A 6,291-nucleotide genomic window follows, 5' to 3' on the forward strand; every position below is an offset into this window, starting at 1 on the left:
GGTATCCACTTTAAAATTTACTTAAGTAAAGTAAAACAATATTGGGTACATATCTAGAAATTGTACCTAAGCACAGTATTTTCCAAATTGTACTTATTTTCCACCACTGCTACTTAAATATATCTAACTGGTGGACAGGCTATATTTATAAAAGCTGTATTCTTGATTATAAAAAATGTTGGGGTATTTGTGCAAAGTAAGTCTAAAGCACAAAGCATTCGGGCGACAGTAGCTCAGTTGGTTGAGTGGTCAGATCCACTGATCCATAGGTTGACAGTGCGATTCTAGCTCACACAGATGAATGCTGTCATTGTGTCCTTGGGCAAGACACTTAACCCACCTTGCCCTCAGTGTCTGCGTACACTGGTGTATGAATGTGTGTGTGAATGGGTGAGTGGTACCTTGTTGTAAAGCGGTTTGAGTGCCTTGAAGGTGGAAAAGCGCTATAGAAAAATGTGACCATTTACCATTCGATGGTCAACAGAGGTGAAGTGGCTAACATTCACCACAAGAAGGTTGTGAGTTCAACATCCTGGTCAAACCTACCCTCTCTTTGCAGAGTTGTCATGTTTCTCCCTGTGTCTGGAAGGGTTTCCTCCAGACACTCTGGTTTTCCGCATCAACCCAAAACATGCAGAACAGGTAATATCCTCCAGCAAAGGTAGTCCTGGACCAAACCCAGCTCAAGATCTGGAGATGGGTCCGAGAGATTGCCTCAGTAGCACTGGTTGAGAAATGTGTCAAATGCATCCCTCACAACGGATTAATAAAGTATACCTTAACCTTAAGCTAAAAAAGACAGAACAGTAGAAAAAAAGCTTTCAAGATGTAAACCATGTATGGGATTTTTCAATAAATATTGTTTGGTCTATTTTTCCATTAGAGAAATGTGTCATCCGTACAGGACCATGCAAATGTCATTGCAACTGTATCACAAGTTTGGATCTTGTAGAGTAAAACAGTACGTAGCTGGAGGATTAGGATTGAAAAAAGTAAACAAGATCAAGACTTGAATGGTGAAAATGTATCAACAACCCTCAAGTACTTTTTGAAGTTGTTGAAGGCTATTGGTCAAAACAAGCAATCTTTTTTTATTGTGACTTTTTAGCATTGTTTAGGTCTATAATTTCTGTGTTCACAAACCGAAATCCATCTACTAGACATCGGTACACGTCTTGACCTTCCCATTCCAAACCCACTCTAACCGCTACTTCCATACACTACCCCTAGTCCTTCACACGACCCTCTTATCACTGCTGGCGTCTACAATGTTGTTTTACGCAGTACAGGCCTGACTGCACAGCCTGAACACACCAGTGACATTTGAATGTCTCTCAGAGCTCTGACGTACTCGGGTGAGTGTGACGTCTGAAGATACTGCGGTCTACGGGAATACACAAAGGACAAATTACACACATAACGAGCACTCAAACACACAAGAACTACAGGTTTACAGCTCCATTGTTGTCTATGGACACCCCAGGGACTGAAGATAGGGGGTATTGGTAATTAGTCACACTAAGCTTTGGGCACTTAGGCATATAAATCATGTAGTTTACAGTTGAGGTGCTTTGACCCTAATCTCTACAATAATATTTCAAGTCGAATGGTATACTGCTTGATTTTATAATATCTTAAAAATGTATCAGTGATAATATGTTGTTATTTCATTTTTTTACACTTTTGACATTCATAATAAAGCATTGGTCTCATACAGTTATAAATTACTTTAAAGCTGCATTATGTAGCTTTTCTGGTCCAACACCTGCCTGTCTCTATGGAAACAAGTATGGGATTAAGTGACTATCTTATTTAATTTAGTTACATTTTTATTTACTTACAGGTGTTTTTTATAACATTCTGACTGTAAGCAGGTTTGCCTCTACACAGATAAAACCTGTAACTTGGCCTAGTGGTGTCACCTGCTTATTCATTGTCTAATCCATCCAACATTAGATTCATAGGCAGATAATTTACAACCTTGTTTATGGCATGGACTTTGTTTGAAGTGTTGTCCAAATCTTTTAAATACTTAATACATTTACAGTAATCCCCGTAGCAAGGTAAAAGCTAACCCAAAGCTGAAGGAGAGAGAGGAGTGTGGTGGTCTATGTCCATTTAAACCCATGGTAAACACAGAGGAACTTCAGTTATGTAAAGCATGCATTGGCTTAGCATGTCAACAGCCACATATTCACATGTGATCAATTACAACCAATAATTCTGCCTAACTGGAGAACTAGACACAAATATGCATCAATAATGAGATAAGTGTGTGAATAACAACGAAAGAATGTCTGGAATGGATTAGAGGACCGTCCCTGTCTGCTGAGTGAGTAGTAGTAGTAGTCAGAGAAGAACTATTCAAATTGTTTTCAAATGGAATTGCTTGATAATAGATGCTTTGTAACTGAATGCATTATTTAAAGTCACACCTGGAAGGAATGTTGAGCTCCTACTGCAGCCACATCTGCCCTGCTGCACATTCATGGAAACATGGCGAGAATTCTGCAGCATTAGAGGAGGTGTGGAGTATCTTGCTCAAGGACATAATGCAAAGCAAAAAGTGTGTGTTGAACTGGCAAATTTTAGGTTAGAGGGCGATTATCAAAAAATGAATAATACTGCAAATTAAATAACAAAATGTTGTTGCTAGGTAAAGTACAGTGCTTGCTACTAATACACTAGAACCATTTAGTGTTATATTTGTAACTTGATTTTGACAATAGGATTACATTTTCAACGCATTCATATGGTCGTCTCTATAGTATTACCATGCTTCTTATAGTTCTGATAAGTGGTGCGAAAAGTACTGAAAATTTGTACTTGCACAAGTAAAGAATGCGTTAAAAGTATAAAAGTACTAGTTACTTTTTAGCACAGTTTTAGCATATTTTTGTCAATCTTTTGTACATAGCTTCTACATCTGCAGTCCATAAAATTGACTTGAGATCATTGTCTTGATAAATGCGCACATTTGTACATAAGTTTGTTCTCAGATCTTTGGTGTTAAATGGGTCTGAGTGAGATGGTTTTGGCAGTAGATCTAAGCCTTGTTACTCACCACAGGACAACACTGAAGTGTCATAACTATGTTAGCTAAGAGGGGTCCACCTGCACCTAGCCACATCAAAGCTCACAAATACTTCAAAAACAACTTCAAAATTACTTTTATCACCGTGCTACACATGTTTGACTATTATCTATGTTTGAAAATATACTATGTTACTAGGGAAAATATTTTTTGAGGACACTACTTGCACTTCACTCAAAAACATTTACATGAATAACTTTTTAATAAACTTGTTCTTTTTAGAGTAGCTGTGGTTACTTTTCCCACTGTGAGTATTGTATGTCTAAAAGTGACAAAAGCTTTACGTTGACAATTTTTGTTACATTAAATTCAAATTATAAATCACATGAGACGTAGTTTGAGTAAGTTCTACTTTCTATTCCTACATGAATAATACTATTTTAAAGTACAATGTTTGGGTACTTTTAAGTTTTAAGGCACCCCTGAACTTCATAAATGTAGAATAAAACAAAACAATTGCACTAGTACTTGGTATTTACATTCTCAAATTCACTTTTTAAATTGAATTTTGATAAAGACTCCCCCTAGCTTGGACATAGCTTGGAAAGATCGCAGATAATACCAGAATAATTAACCCATTAGCAACTATTGTTTTCTGTTTGAAGATTGCCACCATGTTATCCAGAAGCTGATAATCAGAAGCAAAGACTGTCTCCTATAAATCAATCTTTATCACCTATCACCATGTCAGAGTTGCAAATCTACCCGGCAACAACCCTGATGCCCTCCCATAAGCCCTCATAAGCTAGCCACATACACAGACAATGCAATAGCTGTTTGTGCATTGTGCGAGGGAGTATGGGAGAGAGGAAGGGGGTGAGGGGCAGAGGCACCAGAGTGGCAGTTAGGGAGGCTCTGGCAGGGCTAACGGCGCCCCCATCACTGCTAATCTGGGACGGGACGATGGTATCAGGAAGCCGGGGTGTCCAGCCAGCCGTGCAGAGGAAAGAGACAGAACTCCCAACACAAACAAATGCATGTCTGCTGCACAAAGAGTGAGGGAGATATAGAGGGATAGTGGTGGGATAGGGAGGGTATAAATATGGTATGGGGGCTAATGAAGGGTGGGGCAGGAAAGACTGTGCAAATTTGGGAATGCAATTTAATAGTGATAAAACTGTGATTTCTTATCTTAAAGGTGCTGTACCTGATTTTTACTGTTAAAATGTGAACAGAACTAGTTCATTTGAAACTGTTTGTAGTGCATGGTGCAAGTTATTTCTCACTTACATTATGCATCCCAAGAATCCTACTTTTTCACAACTTTCAGAGGCAAGTCACTGTAACGCTAACAACAAGCATGCTAACGTGCACTTAGCTAGTGGACTTATTTTGACGTCAACAGGATGTTTAAAGGTAGCCTATGTAACTTTTCTGGTGGAGGGTCAGCACTTGTCCGCATTGAGACTTTATTGTTTTGTTTAGAATGTTCCACAGTATGGTATTAAACTTAAGGAGAGGCGACCCTGTAAGTATTAGTAGTAAGTCGACTACGTATGTTTCAGCATGTGTAATTTTATGAATGCAAAATAGGTGGATACTGTGGAACATTCCATGATGAAGAAATAACATCTCCATGGAGACAATAAGGTAGCAGGGCACCCAACGGGAAAAGTTACATTGTGCACCTTTAACTTAACTCTTAATTCTTACAAAATCAATCAATCAAGGGTTATGACAACAGAATGCACTCATTGGGTTAGCACCAAGCATGGATAAATAGCATTGTGTGTTGCATTACCTACAGCATCTGGCATAATGCTTCAAATCACTAAAGAGAGAAGATTTGTTGAGCATAGTCATGAAACGTCAGAAGACACAAAAGATGCAAACATGTACAGACATACATTATTATCACTTTAAAAGTTTGCTGGAAAATTGCATTATTTTAGTTGCAACAAGTATGATACTTATGGGTTATTTTAATGGAGACACATGACGGACAGGCACAACGGACTGCATTTCTTACTGGTTATTACTACTTCTCCAAATATGGGCATGTATTCGGGCAGCAGGAAGTCAAAATCACACACACCCTCACATGTCTCCACCCAACATTATAGGATTTGAAATATTTGTATTAAATATCAAGTGTGTGATGGGTCATATTCACCAAGGCTATACAGTGATTATATTGCCACCTTTCCATTAGTCAGTCATGTGTCATATTAGTCACCATTTCTATATTTAAAGTGATAGGTGAGGCAGCATATTATAACCATGAACGAAAAATGCACAGTGAATGAATAACACATTCAACTGATAGGTGACAGATGTATTATTTACCATATTGAAATTGTTATTTTGAAGAGACATATTTTTATAAATTCTTAATTGATTTCAAACTACCTTTTACATCCTGAATTTTAAGGAGACAATTCAAAAGATGCAATACTTTTATGTAGGGTACTTAATTTTTACCAAATTAAAATGTGAAAAACAGATCTAGTTCATTTTAAATGGTTTGCAATGGTCCAAAGTTTGTCCTCACTTACCTTATGAATTCTGAGAATCCAAATTATTCACCATGATAAGTTCACAACTCAGACCAGGGTGGAGTTTTGCCGCCACAGTAAAGCTAAGCCCAACTAGCATGCTATCATGCACTTCCTGATTATCAGACAGTAAAACAAATTATGCAGACAACACGCTGCTGACTTCGACCTCAAGAGCTGCTTATACATTTGCTCAAATACATGGGAAAAATCTGTTACAGGGCCTTTAATTGCTTCTGAAGTACACAGATATAAAGAAACAAACATTACAAAGAGCTGAGGAGCTTTCACACAATGATATGGTTTGTGGTATTGTACAGTCAATTCTCCTTTTGAGCAACAGAGAAATTTTTTTTTAATGTTTGCCTTTTTATTAAGGCCATATAAAATTGTGATACTGTTTTTGTCATATCACTAGTCCTTCATTGAACGATTAATTTTCATTAATACTGTTCGCCCATACTTTATAAACCACACATTATACTTCACTATGTCAAACTTGATCTACCTGACAACTGCATTCTTTTTAGCAAAGAGATTATGGTCTGACTAAAGCACTAATTTCCCCTGAGTGGAGTGACTGGAGCAGTGATTCCCTCCTCTTCAGGTTTTAATAGACCATAAAACACTTTGAGAAGTGAGCCAGACTAAGAAGTGCAAATAGGAGGAGCTGGGTAAAACACATGGGCTTCTTATGGGCTG

Source organism: Periophthalmus magnuspinnatus, unplaced genomic scaffold (genome assembly GCF_009829125.3).
Source record: "Periophthalmus magnuspinnatus isolate fPerMag1 unplaced genomic scaffold, fPerMag1.2.pri scaffold_142_arrow_ctg1, whole genome shotgun sequence".
In the NCBI taxonomy this organism is placed as follows: domain Eukaryota; kingdom Metazoa; phylum Chordata; class Actinopteri; order Gobiiformes; family Gobiidae; genus Periophthalmus; species Periophthalmus magnuspinnatus.